This window comes from Rhynchophorus ferrugineus, unplaced genomic scaffold (genome assembly GCF_030347505.1).
Source record: "Rhynchophorus ferrugineus isolate W39M unplaced genomic scaffold, kcgeb_rfMv2 rfM9, whole genome shotgun sequence".
Classification (NCBI taxonomy): domain Eukaryota; kingdom Metazoa; phylum Arthropoda; class Insecta; order Coleoptera; family Curculionidae; genus Rhynchophorus; species Rhynchophorus ferrugineus.
The window spans coordinates 23,132,800-23,150,155 of NW_027472588.1; positions in this window are offsets into that span (position 1 = coordinate 23,132,800).

Here is a 17,356-nt window from a genome sequence, read left to right on the forward strand (position 1 = left end):
TATCTTATAGTTTCCGAGATATGGGCAATCGAAATTTTACACTTTAGACTCTGTTTTTAACTTGGGCCAAAATTGTAAAATGGTCTTATGAATTAGCGATTTCGTTCCAATTCACATTCCAAGTAATATTCGGCATGCTAATTACATTGCCGTTTGCGAAATTGCATCATTATCTCTTATAGTTTCCGAGATATGGACTATCGACATCTTACAATATTGGCTCTGCTTCTAACTTGGGCCAAAATTGTAAAATGGTCTTATGAAGTAGCGATTTCGTTCCAAATCACATTCCAAGTAATATTCGGCAAGCTAATCACGTTATGGATTACGGAATTGCACTATCTCTTATAGTTTCCCACATATGGACTATCGAAACTTTACGCTTTAGGTTCTATTTCTAACTTAGGGTGAAATTGTTAATTGATCTTGTGAATTACCGATTTCGCTCCAATTCACACTCCAAGTAATATTCGGCATGCTAATTACGTTGCCGATCGTCAAATTGAATTATCTCTTATAGTTTACGAGATATGGACTATCGAAATTTTACAATTTGACTCTTCTTCTAACTTGTTCCAAAATTGTAAAATGGTCTTATGTATTGCCGATTTCGTTCCAATTCACATTCCAAGTAATATTCGGAATGCTAATTACGTTGCCGATTTTCAAATTGCATTATCTCTTATAGTTTTCGAGATATGGACTATCGAAATTTTACAATTTGGCTCTTCTTCTAACTTGTGCCAAAGTTGTAAAATGGCCCTATGAATTAGCGATTTCGTTACAATTCACACTCCAAGTAATATTCGGCATGCTAATTACGTTGCCGATTGTCAAATTGTATTATCTCTTATAGTTTTCAAGATATTGACTAACGAAATTTTACAATTTGACTCTTCTTCTAACTTGTGCCAAAATTGTAAAATGGCCTTATCTATTGGCGATTTCGTTCCAATTCACATTCCAAGTAATATTCGGCATGCTAATTACATTGCCGGTTGCCAAATTGCATTATCTCTTATAGTTTCCGAGATATGGACTATCGATAATTTACACCTTAGGCTCTGCTTCTAACTTGGGCCCAAATTGTAAAATGGTCTTATCTATTGGCGATTTCGTTCCAATTCACATTCCAAGTAATATTCGGCATGCTAATTACATTGAGGTTTGCGAAATTGCATCATTACCTCTTATAGTTTCCGAGATATGGACTATCGACATCTTACACTATTGGCTCTGCTTCAAACTTGTGCCAAAATTGTAAAATGGTCTTATGAATTAGCGATTTCGCTCCAATTCACATTCCAAGTAATATTCGGCATGCTAATTACGTTGCCGATTGCCAAATTGCATCATTATCTCTTATAGTTTCCGAGATATGGACTATCGACATCTTACAATATTGGCTCGGCTTCTAACTTGGGCCAAAATTGTAAATTGGTCTTATGAATTAGCGATTTCGTTCCAATTCACATTCCTAGTAATATTCGGTATGCTAATTACGTTGCCGATTGCCAAATTGCATTATCTCTTATAGTTTTCAAGATATTGACTAACGAAATTTTACAATTTGACTCTTCTTCTAACTTGTGCCAAAATTGTAAAATGGCCTTATCTATTGGCGATTTCGTTCCAATTCACATTCCAAGTAATATTCGGCATGCTAATTACATTGCCGGTTGCCAAATTGCATTATCTCTTATAGTTTCCGAGATATGGACTATCGATAATTTACACCTTAGGCTCTGCTTCTAACTTGGGCCCAAATTGTAAAATGGTCTTATCTATTGGCGATTTCGTTCCAATTCACATTCCAAGTAATATTCGGCATGCTAATTACATTGAGGTTTGCGAAATTGCATCATTACCTCTTATAGTTTCCGAGATATGGACTATCGACATCTTACACTATTGGCTCTGCTTCAAACTTGTGCCAAAATTGTAAAATGGTCTTATGAATTAGCGATTTCGTTCCAATTCACATTCCAAGTAATATTCGGCATGCTAATTATGTTGCCGATTGCCAAATTGCATCATTATCTCTTATAGTTTCCGAGATATGGACTATCGACATCTTACAATATTGGCTCGGCTTCTAACTTGGGCCAAAATTGTAAATTGGTCTTATGAATTAGCGATTTCGTTCCAATTCACATTCCTAGTAATATTCGGTATGCTAATTACGTTGCCGATTGCCAAATTGCATTATCTCTTATAGTTTCCGAGATATGGAATATCGAAATTTTACAATTTGGCTCTTCTTTCAAATTGTGCCAAAGTTGTAAAATGGTCTTATGAATTAGCGATTTCGTTCCAATTCACACTCCAAGTAATATTCAGCACGCTAATTACATTGCCGATTGCCAAATTGCATTATCTCGTATAGTTTCCGAGATATGGGCAATCGAAATTTTACACCCTAGACTCTGTTTCTAACTTGGGCCAAAATTGTAAAATGATCTTATGAATTAGCGATTTCGTTCCAATTCACATTCCAAGTAATATTCAGCATGCTAATTACACTGCCAATTGCCTAATTGCATTATCTCTTATAGTTTCCGAGATATGGGCAATCGAAATTTTACACTTTAGACTCTGTTTCTAACTTGGGCCAAAATTGTAAAATGGTCTTATGAATTAGCGATTTCGTTCCAAATCACATTCCAAGTAATATTCGGCAAGCTAATCACGTTATGGATTACGGAATTGCACTATCTCTTATAGTTTCCCACATATGGACTATCGAAACTTTACGCTTTAGGTTCTATTTCTAACTTAGGGTGAAATTGTTAATTGATCTTGTGAATTACCGATTTCGCTCCAATTCACACTCCAAGTAATATTCGGCATGCTAATTACGTTGCCGATTGTCAAATTGTATTATCTCTTATAGTTTCCAGGATATTGACTAACGAAATTTTACAATTTGGCTCTTCTTCTAACTTGTGCCAAAATTGTAAAATGGTCTTATGAATTAGCGATTTCGTTCCAATTCACATTCCAAGTAATATTCGGCATGCTAATTATGTTGTCGATTAACAAATTGCATTACCTCTTATAGTCTCTGAGATATGGGCTATCGAAATTTTACAATTTTGTCTCTGTTTCTAACTTGGGCCAAAATTGTAAAATGGTCTTACGAATTAGCGATTTTTCCAATTTACATTCCAGGTAATATTCGGCATGCTAATTACGTTGCCGATTGTCAAATCGCATTATCTCTTATAGCTTCCGAGATATGGACTATCGAAATTTTACAATTTAGCTCTTCTTCTAACTTGTGCCATAATTGTAAAATGGTCTTATGAATTAGCGATTTCGTTCCAATTCACATTCCAAGTAATATTCGGCATGCTAATTACGTTGCCGATTGCCAAATTGAATTATCCCTTATGGTTTCCGAGATATGGGCAATCGAAATTTTACGCTTTAGACTCTGTTTCTAACTTGGGCCAAAATTGTAAAATGGTCTTATGAATTAACGATTTTGTTCCAATTCACATTCCAAGTAATACTAGGCATGCTAATTACGTTGCCGATTGCCAAATTGAATTATCTCTTATAGTTTCCGAGATATGGACCTTCGATATTTTACAATTTGGCTCTTCTTCTAACTTGTGCCAAAATTGTAAAATGGTCTTATGAATTAGCGATTTCGTTCCAATTCACATTCCAAGTAATATTCGGCATGCTAATTACGTTGCCGATTGTCAAATTGCTTTATCTCTTATAGTTTCCGAGATATGGACTATCGAAATTTTACAATTTGGCTCTTCTTCTACCTTGTGCCAAAATTGTAAAATGGCTTTATGAATTAGCGATTTCGTTACAATTCACACTCCAAGTAATATTCGGCATGCTAATTATGTTGTCGATTAACAAATTGCATTATCTCTTATAGTCTCTGAGATATGGGCAATCGAAATTTTACAATTTTGTCTCTGTTTCTATCTTGGGCCCAAAATTGTAAAATGGTCTTATGAATTAGCGATTTCCAATTCACATTCCAGGTAATATTCGGCATGCTAATTACGTTGCCGATTGCCAAATAGAATTATCCCTTATGGTTTCCGAGATATGGGCAATCGAAATTTTACACTTTAGACTCTGTTTCTAACTTGGGCCAAAATTTTAAAATGGTCTTATGAATTAACGATTTTGTTCCAATTCATATTCCAAGTAATATTCGACATGCTAATTACGTTGCCGATTGCCAAATTGAATTATCTCTTATAGTTTCCGAGATATGGGCTATCGAAATTTTACAATTTGGCTCTTCTTCTAACTTGGGCCAAAATTGTAAAATGGTCTTATGAATTAACGATTTCGTTCCAATTCAGATTCCAAGTAATACTCGGCATGCTAATTACGTTGCCGATTGCCAAACTGAATTATCTCTTATAGTTTCCGAGATATGGACTATCGAAATTTTACAATTTGGCTCTTCTTCTAACTTGTTCCAAAATTGCAAAATAGTCTTATGTATTACCGATTTCGTTCCAATTCATATTCCAAGTAATATTCGGCATGCTAATTACGTTGCCGATTGTCAAATTGCATTATCTCTTATAGTTTCCGAGATATGGATTATCGAAATTTTACAATTGGCTCTTCTTCTAACTTGTGTCAAAATTGTAAAATAGCCTTATGAATTAGCGATTTCGTTCCAACTCACATTCCATATAATATTCAGCATGCTTATTACGTTGCCGATAGTCAAATTGCATTATCTCTTATAGCTTCCGAGATATGGAGTATCGAAATTTTACAATTTAGCTCTTCTTCTTATGAATTAGCGATTTCGTTCCAATTCACACTCCAAGTAATATTCGGGATGCTAATTACGTTTCCGATTGCCAAATTACATCATTATCTCTTAGAGTTTCCGAGATATGGACTATCGACATCTTACAATATTGGCTCTGCTCCTAACTTGGGCCAAAATTGTTAAATGGTCTTGTGAATTAGCGATTTCGTTCCAATTCACATTCCAAGTAATATTCGGCATGCTAATTACGATGCCGATTGCCAAATTGCATCATTATCTCTTATAGTTTCCGAGATATGGACTATCGACATCTTACAATATTGGCTCGGCTTCTAACTTGGGCCAAAATTGTAAAAAGGCCCTATGAATTAGCGATTTCGTTCCAATTCACATTCCAAGTAATATTCGGCATGCTAATTACGTTGCCGATTGTCAAATTGTGTTATCTCTTATAGTTTCCGAGATATTGACTATCGAAATTTTACAAATTGGCTCTTCTTCTAACTTGTGCCAAAATTGTAAAATGGACTTATGAATTAGCGATTTCGTTCCAATTCACATTCCAAGTAATATTCGGCATGCTAATTACATTGCCGATTGTCAAATTGCACTATCCCTTATAGTTTCCGAGATATGGGCAATCGAAATTTTACACTTTAGACTCTGTTTCTAACTTGGGCCAAAATTGTAAAATGATCTTATGAATTAGCGATTTCGTTCCAATTCACATTCCAAGTAATATTCGGCATGTTAATTACGTTGCCGATTGCCAAATTGCCTTATCTCTTATAGTTTCCGAGATATGGACTACCGGCATCTTACAATATTGGCTCTGCTTCTACTTGGGCCAAAATTGTAAAATGGTTTTATGAATTAGCGATTTCGTTCCAATTCACATTCCATGTAATATTCGGCATGCTAATTACGTTGCCGATTGCCAAATTGCATTATCTCTTTTAGTTTCCGAGATATGGACTATCGGCATCTTACAATATTGGCTCTGCTTCTACTTGGGCCAAAATTGTAAAATGGTCTTATGAATTAGCGATTTCGTTCCAATTCACATTCCATGTAATATTTGGCATGCTAATTACGTTGCGGATTGCCAAATTGCATTATCTCGTATAGTTTCCGAGATATGGACTATCGGCATCTTACAATATTGGCTCTGCTTCTAACTTGGGCAAAAATTGTAAAATGGTCTTATGAATTAGCGATTTCGTTCCAATTCACATTCCAAGTAATATTCGGCATGCTAATTACGTTGCCAATTGCCAAATTGCATTATCTCTTATAGTTTCCGAGATATGGACTATCGGCATCTTACAATATTGGCTCTACTTCTAACTTGGGCCAAAATTGTAAAATGGTCTTACGAATTAGCGATTTCGTTCCAATTCACATTCCAAGTAATATTCGGCATGCTAATTACGTTGCCGATGGCCAAATTGCATTATCTCTTATAGTTTCCGAGATATGGACTATCGACATCTTACAATATTGGCTCTGCTTCTACTTGGGCCCAAAATTGTAAAATGGCCTTATGAATTAGCGATTTCGTTTCAATTCACATTCCAAGTAATATTCGGCATGCTAATTACGTTGCGGATTGCCAAATTGCATTATATCGTATAGTTTCCGAGATATGGACTATCGACATCTTACAATATTGGCTCTGCTTCTACTTGGGCCCAAAATTGTAAAATGGTCTTATGAATTAGCGATTTCGTTCCAATTCACATTCCAAGTAATATTCGGCATGCTAATTACGTTGCCGATTGCCAAATTGCATTATCTCTTATAGTTTCCGAGATATGGACTATCGGCATCTTACAATATTGGCTCTATTTCTAACTTGGGCCAAAATTGTAAAATGGTCTTACGAATTAGCGATTTCGCTCCAATTCACATTCCAAGTAATATTTGGCATGCTAATTACGTTGCGGATTGCCAAATTGCATTATATCGTATAGTTTCCGAGATATGGACTATCGACATCTTACAATATTGGCTCTGCTTCTACTTGGGCCCAAAATTGTAAAATGGTCTTATGAATTAGCGATTTCGTTTCAATTCACATTCCAAGTAATATTCGGCATGCTAATTACGTTGCGGATTGCCAAATTGCATTATATCGTATAGTTTCCGAGATATGGACTATCGACATCTTACAATATTGGCTCTGCTTCTACTTGGGCCCAAAATTGTAAAATGGTCTTATGAATTAGCGATTTCGTTTCAATTCACAATCCAAGTAATATTCGGCATGCTAATTACGTTGACAATTGCCAAATTGCATTATCTCTTATATTTTCCGAGATATGGACTATCGGAATCTTACAATATTGGCTCTGCTTCTAGTTGGGCCAAAATTGTAAAATGGACTTATGAATTAGCGATTTCGTTCCAATTCACATTCCAAGTAATATTCGGCATGCTAATTACGTTGCCAATTGCCAAATTGCATTATCTCTTATAGTTTCCGAGATATGGACTATCGGCATCTTACAATATTGGCTCTGCTTCTACTTGGGCCAAAATTGTAAAATGGACTTATGAATTAGCGATTTCGTTCCAATTCACATTCCAAGTAATATTCGGCATGCTAATTACGTTGCCGATTGCCAAATTGCATTATCTCCTATAGTTTCTGAGATATGGACTATCGGCATCTTACAATATTGGCTCTGCTTCTACTTGGGCCAAAATTGTAAAATGGACTTATGAATTAGCGATTTCGTTCCAATTCACATTCCAAGTAATATTCGGCATGCTAATTACGTTGCCGATTGCCAAATTGCCTTATCTCTTATCGTTTCCGAGATATGGACTACCGGCATCTTACAATATTGGCTCTGCTTCTACTTGGGCCAAAATTGTAAAATGGTCTTATGAATTAGCGATTTCGTTTCAATTCACAATCCAAGTAATATTCGGCATGCTAATTACGTTGCCGATTGCCAAATTGCATTATCTCTTATAGTTTCCAATATATGGACTATCGATATCTTACAATATTGGCTTTGCTTCTACTTGGGCCAAAATTGTAAAATGGTCTTATGAATTAGCGATTTCGTTCCAATTCACATTCCAAGTAATATTCGCCATGCTAATTACGTTGCCGATTGCCAAATTGCATTATCTCTTTTAGTTTCCGAGATATGGACTATCGGCATCTTACAATATTGGCTCTGCTTCTACTTGGGCCAAAATTGTAAAATGGTCTTATGAATTAGCGATTTCGTTCCAATTCACATTCCAAGTAATATTCGGCATGCTAATTACGTTGCCGATTGCCAAATTGCATTATCTCTTTTAGTTTCCGAGATATGGACAATCGGCATCTTACAATATTGGCTCTGCTTCTAACTTGGGCCAAAATTGTAAAATGGTCTTATGAATTAGCGATTTCGTTCCAATTCACAGTCCAAGTAATATTCGGCATGCTAATTACGTTGCCGATTGCCAAATTGCCTTATCTCTTATAGTTTCCGAGAGATGGACTACCTGCATCTTACAATATTGGCTCTGCTTCTACTTGTGCCAAAATTGTAAAATGGTCTTATGAATTAGCGATTTCGTTCCAATTCACATTCCAAGTAATATTCGGCATGCTAATTACGTTGCCGATTGCCAAATTGCATTATCTCGTATAGTTTCCGAGATATGGACTATCGACATCTTAAAATATTGGCTCTGCTTCTACTTGGGCCAAAATTGTAAAATGGTCTTATGAATTAGCGATTTCGTTCCAATTCACATTCCAACTAATATTCGGCATGCTAATTACGTTGCCGATTGCCAAATTGCATTATCTCTTATAGTTTCCGAGATATGGACTATCGACATCTTACAATATTGGCTCTGCTTCTACTTGGGCCAAAAATGTAAAATGGTCTTATGAATTAGCGATTTCGTTCCAATTCACATTCCAAGTAATATTCGGCATGCTAATTACATTGCCGATTGCCAAATTGCATTATCTCTTATAGTTTCCGAGATATGGACTATCGATATCTTACAATATTGGCTTTGCTTCTACTTGGGCCAAAATTGTAAAATGGACATATGAATTAGCGATTTCGTTCCAATTCACATTCCAAGTAATATTCGGCATGCTAATTACGTTGCCAATTGCCAAATTGCATTATCTCTTATAGTTTCCGAGATATGGACTATCGGCATCTTACAATATTGGCTCTGCTTCTACTTGGGCCAAAATTGTAAAATGGACTTATGAATTAGCGATTTCGTTCCAATTCACATTCCAAGTAATATTCGGCATGCTAATTACGTTGCCGATTGCCAAATTGCATTATCTCTTATAGTTTCTGAGATATGGACTATCGACATCTTACAATATTGGCTCTGCTTCTACTTGGGCCAAAATTGTAAAATGGTCTTATGAATTAGCAATTTCGTTCCAATTCCCATTCCAAGTAATATTCGGCATGCTAATTACGTTGCCGATTGCCAAATTGCATTATCTCTTATAGTTTCCGAGATATGGACTATCGACATCTTACAATATTGGCTCTGCTTCTACTTGGGCCAAAATTGTAAAATGGTCTTATGCATTAGCGATTTCGTTCCAATTCACATTCCAAGTAATATTCGGCATGCTAATTACGCTGCCAATTGCCAAATTGCATTACCTCTTATAGTTTCCGAGATATGGACTATCGGCATCTTACAATATTGGCTCTGCTTCTAACTTGGGCCAAAATTGTAAAATGGTCTTATGAATTAGCGATTTCGTTCCAATTCACATTCCAAGTAATATTCGGCATGCTAATTACATTGCCGATTGCCTAATTGCATTATCTCTTATAGTTTCCGAGATATGGGCAATCGAAATTTTACACTTTAGACTCTGTTTCTAACTTGGGCCAAAATTGTAAAATGGTCTTATGAATTAGCGATTTCGTTCCAATTCACATTCCTAGTAATATTCAGCATGCTAATTATATTGCCGTTTGCCAAATTGCATCATTATCTCTTATAGTTTCCGAGATATGGACTATCGACATCTTACAATATTGGCTCTGCTTCTAACTTGGGCCAAAATTGTAAAATGGTCTTAGTAATTAGCGATTTCGTTCCAATTCACATTCCAAATAATATTCGGCAGGCTAATTACGTTGCCGATTGTCAAATTGCATTATATCTTATAGTTTCCGAGATATGGGCAATCGAAATTTTACACTTTAGACTCTGTTTTTAACTTGGGCCAAAATTGTAAAATGGTCTTATGAATTAGCGATTTCGTTCCAATTCACATTCCTAGTAATATTCGGTATGCTAATTACGTTGCCGATTGCCAAATTGCATTATCTCTTATAGTTTCCGAGATATGGACTATCGAAATTTTACAATTTGGCTCTTCTTCTAACTTGGGTCAAAATTGTAAAATGGTCTTATGAATTAGCGATTTCGTTCCAATTCACATTCCAAGTAATATTCAGCACGCTAATTACATTGCCGATTGCCAAATTGCATTATCTCGTATAGTTTCCGAGATATGGGCAATCGAAATTTTACACCTTAGACTCTGTCTTATGAATTAGCGATTTCGTTCCAATTCACATTCCAAGTAATATTCAGCATGCTAATTACATTGCCAATTGCCCAATTGCATTATCTCTTATAGTTTCCGAGATATGGGCAATCGAAATTTTACACTTTAGACTCTGTTTCTAACTTGGGCCAAAATTGTAAAATGGTCTTATGAATTAGCGATTTCGTTCCAATTCACATTCCTAGTATTATTCAGCATGCTAATTATATTGCCGTTTGCCAAATTGCATCATTATCTCTTATAGTTTCCGAGATATGGACTATCGACATCTTACAATATTGGCTCTGCTTCTAACTTGGGCCAAAATTGTAAAATGGTCTTAGTAATTAGCGATTTCGTTCCAATTCACATACCAAATAATATTCGGCAGGCTAATTACGTTGCCGATTGTCAAATTGCCTTATATCTTATAGTTTCCGAGATATGGTCAATCGAAATTTTACACTTTAGACTCTGTTTCTAACTTGGGCCAAAATTGTAAAATGGTCTTATGAATTAGCGATTTCGTTCCAATTCACATTCCAAGTAATATTCGGCATGCTAATTACATTGCCGTTTGCGAAATTGCATCATTATCTCTTATAGTTTCCGAGATATGGACTATCGACATCTTACAATATTGGCTCTGCTTCTAACTTGGGCCAAAATTGTAAAATGGTCTTATGAAGTAGCGATTTCGTTCCAAATCACATTCCAAGTAATATTCGGCAAGCTAATCACGTTATGGATTACGGAATTGCACTATCTCTTATAGTTTCCCACATATGGACTATCGAAACTTTACGCTTTAGGTTCTATTTCTAACTTAGGGTGAAATTGTTAATTGATCTTGTGAATTACCGATTTCGCTCCAATTCACACTCCAAGTAATATTCGGCATGCTAATTACGTTGCCGATTGCCAAATTGCATTATCTCTTATAGTTTTCGAGATATGGACTATCGAAATTTTACAATTTGACTCTTCTTCTAACTTGTTCCAAAATTGTAAAATGGTCTTATGTATTGCCGATTTCGTTCCAATTCACATTCCAAGTAATATTCGGAATGCTAATTACGTTGCCGATTGTCAAATTGCATTATCTCTTATAGTTTTCGAGATATGGACTATCGAAATTTTACAATTTGGCTCTTCTTCTAACTTGTGCCAAAGTTGTAAAATGGCCCTATGAATTAGCGATTTCGTTACAATTCACATTCCAACTAATATTCGGCATGCTAATTATGTTGTCGATTAACAAATTGCATTATCTCTTATAGTCTCTGAGATATGGGCTATCGAAATTTTACAATTTTGTCTCTGTTTCTATCTTGGGCTATCCAATTCACATTCCAGGTAATATTCGGCATGCTAATTACGTTGCCGATTGCCAAATAGAATTATCCCTTATGGTTTCCGAGATATGGGCAATCGAAATTTTACACTTTAGACTCTGTTTCTAACTTGGGCCAAAATTTTAAAATGGTCTTATGAATTAACGATTTTGTTCCAATTCATATTCCAAGTAATATTCGACATGCTAATTACGTTGCCGATTGCCAAATTGAATTATCTCTTATAGTTTCCGAGATATGGGCTATCGAAATTTTACAATTTGGCTCTTCTTCTAACTTGGGCCAAAATTGTAAAATGGTCTTATGAATTAGCGATTTCGTTCCAATTCAGATTCCAAGTAATACTCGGCATGCTAATTACGTTGCCGATTGCCAAATTGAATTATCTCTTATAGTTTCCGAGATATGGACTATCGAAATTTTACAATTTGGCTCTTCTTCTAACTTGTTCCAAAATTGTAAAATAGTCTTATGTATTACCGATTTCGTTCCAATTCACATTCCAAGTAATATTCGGCATGCTAATTACGTTGCCGATTGTCAAATTGCATTATCTCTTATAGTTTCCGAGATATGGACTATCGAAATTTTACAATTGGCTCTTCTTCTAACTTGTGTCAAAATTGTAAAATAGCCTTATGAATTAGCGATTTCGTTCCAACTCACATTCCATATAATATTCAGCATGCTTATTACGTTGCCGATAGTCAAATTGCATTATCTCTTATAGCTTCCGAGATATGGACTATCGAAATTTTACAATTTAGCTCTTCTTCTATTCACATTCCAAGTAATATTCGGGATGCTAATTACGTTTCCGATTGCCAAATTACATCATTATCTCTTAGAGTTTCCGAGATATGGACTATCGACATCTTACAATATTGGCTCTGCTCCTAACTTGGGCCAAAATTGTTAAATGGTCTTGTGAATTAGCGATTTCGTTCCAATTCACATTCCAAGTAATATTCGGCATGCTAATTACGATGCCGATTGCCAAATTGCATCATTATCTCTTATAGTTTCCGAGATATGGACTATCGACATCTTACAATATTGGCTCGGCTTCTAACTTGGGCCAAAATTGTAAAATGGCCCTATGAATTAGCGATTTCGTTCCAATTCACATTCCAAGTAATATTCGGCATGCTAATTACGTTGCCGATTGTCAAATTGTGTTATCTCTTATAGTTTCCGGGATATTGACTATCGAAATTTTACAAATTGGCTCTTCTTCTAACTTGGGCCAAAATTGTAAAATGGACTTATGAATTAGCGATTTCGTTCCAATTCACATTCCAAGTAATATTCGGCATGCTAATTACATTGCCGATTGTCAAATTGCACTATCCCTTATAGTTTCCGAGATATGGGCAATCGAAATTTTACACTTTAGACTCTGTTTCTAACTTGGGCCAAAATTGTAAAATGATCTTATGAATTAGCGATTACGTTCCAATTCACATTCCAAGTAATATTCGGCATGTTAATTACGTTGCCGATTGCCAAATTGCCTTATTTCTTATAGTTTCCGAGATATGGACTACCGGCATCTTACAATATTGGCTCTGCTTCTACTTGGGCCAAAATTGTAAAATGGTTTTATGAATTAGCGATTTCGTTCCAATTCACATTCCATGTAATATTCGGCATGCTAATTACGTTGCCGATTGCCAAATTGCATTATCTCTTTTAGTTTCCGAGATATGGACTATCGGCATCTTACAATATTGGCTCTGCTTCTACTTGGGCCAAAATTGTAAAATGGTCTTATGAATTAGCGATTTCGTTCCAATTCACATTCCAAGTAATATTTGGCATGCTAATTACGTTGCGGATTGCCAAATTGCATTATCTCGTATAGTTTCCGAGATATGGACTATCGGCATCTTACAATATTGGCTCTGCTTCTAACTTGGGCCAAAATTGTAAAATGGTCTTATGAATTAGCGATTTCGTTCCAATTCACATTCCAAGTAATATTCGGCATGCTAATTACGTTGCCAATTGCCAAATTGCATTATCTCTTATAGTTTCCGAGATATGGACTATCGGCATCTTACAATATTGGCTCTACTTCTAACTTGGGCCAAAATTGTAAAATGGTCTTACGAATTAGCGATTTCGTTCCAATTCACATTCCAAGTAATATTCGGCATGCTAATTACGTTGCCGATTGCCAAATTGCATTATCTCTTATAGTTTCCGAGATATGGACTATCGACATCTTACAATATTGGCTCTGCTTCTACTTGGGCCCAAAATTGTAAAATGGCCTTATGAATTAGCGATTTCGTTTCAATTCACATTCCAAGTAATATTCGGCATGCTAATTACGTTGCGGATTGCCAAATTGCATTATATCGTATAGTTTCCGAGATATGGACTATCGACATCTTACAATATTGGCTCTGCTTCTACTTGGGCCCAAAATTGTAAAATGGTCTTATGAATTAGCGATTTCGTTCCAATTCACATTCCAAGTAATATTCGGCATGCTAATTACGTTGCCAATTGCCAAATTGCATTATCTCTTATAGTTTCCGAGATATGGACTATCGGCATCTTACAATATTGGCTCTACTTCTAACTTGGGCCAAAATTGTAAAATGGTCTTACGAATTAGCGATTTCGCTCCAATTCACATTCCAAGTAATATTTGGCATGCTAATTACGTTGCGGATTGCCAAATTGCATTATATCGTATAGTTTCCGAGATATGGACTATCGACATCTTACAATATTGGCTCTGCTTCTACTTGGGCCCAAAATTGTAAAATGGTCTTATGAATTAGCGATTTCGTTTCAATTCACATTCCAAGTAATATTCGGCATGCTAATTACGTTGCGGATTGCCAAATTGCATTATATCGTATAGTTTCCGAGATATGGACTATCGACATCTTACAATATTGGCTCTGCTTCTACTTGGGCCCAAAATTGTAAAATGGTCTTATGAATTAGCGATTTCGTTTCAATTCACAATCCAAGTAATATTCGGCATGCTAATTACGTTGACAATTGCCAAATTGCATTATCTCTTATATTTTCCGAGATATGGACTATCGGAATCTTACAATATTGGCTCTGCTTCTAGTTGGGCCAAAATTGTAAAATGGACTTATGAATTAGCGATTTCGTTCCAATTCACATTCCAAGTAATATTCGGCATGCTAATTACGTTGCCAATTGCCAAATTGCATTATCTCTTATAGTTTCCGAGATATGGACTATCGGCATCTTACAATATTGGCTCTGCTTCTACTTGGGCCAAAATTGTAAAATGGACTTATGAATTAGCGATTTCGTTTTAATTCACATTCCAAGTAATATTCGGCATGCTAATTACGTTGCCGATTGCCAAATTGCATTATCTCCTATAGTTTCTGAGATATGGACTATCGGCATCTTACAATATTGGCTCTGCTTCTACTTGGGCCAAAATTGTAAAATGGACTTATGAATTAGCGATTTCGTTCCAATTCACATTCCAAGTAATATTCGGCATGCTAATTACGTTGCCGATTGCCAAATTGCCTTATCTCTTATCGTTTCCGAGATATGGACTACCGGCATCTTACAATATTGGCTCTGCTTCTACTTGGGCCAAAATTGTAAAATGGTCTTATGAATTAGCGATTTCGTTTCAATTCACAATCCAAGTAATATTCGGCATGCTAATTACGTTGCCGATTGCCAAATCGCATTATCTCTTATAGTTTCCAATATATGGACTATCGATATCTTACAATATTGGCTTTGCTTCTACTTGGGCCAAAATTGTAAAATGGTCTTATGAATTAGCGATTTCGTTCCAATTCACATTCCAAGTAATATTCGCCATGCTAATTACGTTGCCGATTGCCAAATTGCATTATCTCTTTTAGTTTCCGAGATATGGACTATCGGCATCTTACAATATTGGCTCTGCTTCTACTTGGGCCAAAATTGTAAAATGGCCTTATGAATTAGCGATTTCGTTCCAATTCACATTCCAAGTAATATTCGGCATGCTAATTACGTTGCCGATTGCCAAATTGCATTATCTCTTTTAGTTTCCGAGATATGGACAATCGGCATCTTACAATATTGGCTCTGCTTCTAACTTGGGCCAAAATTGTAAAATGGTCTTATGAATTAGCGATTTCGTTCCAATTCACAGTCCAAGTAATATTCGGCATGCTAATTACGTTGCCGATTGCCAAATTGCCTTATCTCTTATAGTTTCCGAGAGATGGACTACCTGCATCTTACAATATTGGCTCTGCTTCTACTTGTGCCAAAATTGTAAAATGGTCTTATGAATTAGCGATTTCGTTCCAATTCACATTCCAAGTAATATTCGGCATGCTAATTACGTTGCCGATTGCCAAATTGAATTATCTCGTATAGTTTCCGAGATATGGACTATCGACATCTTACAATATTGGCTCTGCTTCTACTTGGGCCAAAATTGTAAAATGGTCTTATGAATTAGCGATTTCGTTCCAATTCACATTCCAACTAATATTCGGCATGCTAATTACGTTGCCGATTCCCAAATTGCATTATCTCTTATAGTTTCCGAGATATGGACTATCTGCATCTTATAATATTGGCTCGGCTTCTACTTGGGCCAAAATTGTAAAATGGTCTTATGAATTAGCGATTTCGTTCCAATTCACATTCCAAGTAATATTCGGCATGCTAATTACGTTGCCGATTGCCAAATTGCATTATCTCTTATAGTTTCAGAGATATGGACTATCGGCATCTTATAATATTGGCTCTGCTTCTACTTGGGCTAAAATTGTAAAATGGTCTTATGAATTAGCGATTTCGTTCCAATTCACATTCCAAGTAATATTCGGCATGCTAATTACGTTGCCGATTGCCAAATTGCATTAGCTCTTATAGTTTCCGTGATATGGACTATCGACATCTTTCAATATTGGCTCTGCTTCTACTTGGGCCAAAATTTTAAAATGGTCTTATGAATTAGCAATTTCGTTCCAATTCACATTCCAAGTAATAGTCGGCATGCTAATTACGTTGACAATTGCCAAATTGCATTATCTCTTATAGTTTCCGAGATATGGACTATCGGCATCTTATAATATTGGCTCTGTTTCTAGTTGGGCCAAAATTGTAAAATGGACTTATGAATTAGCGATTTCGTTCCAATTCACATTCCAAGTAATATTCGGCATGCTAATTACGTTGCCAATCGCCAAATTGCATTATCTCTTATAGTTTCCGAGATATGGACTATCGGCATCTTACAATATTGGCTCTGCTTCTACTTGGGCCAAAATTGTAAAATGGACTTATGAATTAACGATTTCGTTCCAATTCACATTCCAAGTAATATTCGGCATGCTAATTACGTTGCCGATTGTCAAATTGCATTATCTCTTATAGTTTCCGAGATATGGACTATCGACATCTTACAATATTGGCTCTGCTTCTACTTGGGCCAAAATTGTAAAATGGTCTTATGCATTAGCGATTTCGTTCCAATTCACATTCCAAGTAATATTCGGCATGCTAATTACGCTGCCAATTGCCAAATTGCATTACCTCTTATAGTTTCCGAGATATGGACTATCGGCATCTTACAATATTGGCTCTGCTTCTAACTTGGGCCAAAATTGTAAAATGGTCTTATGAATTAGCGATTTCGTTCCAATTCACATT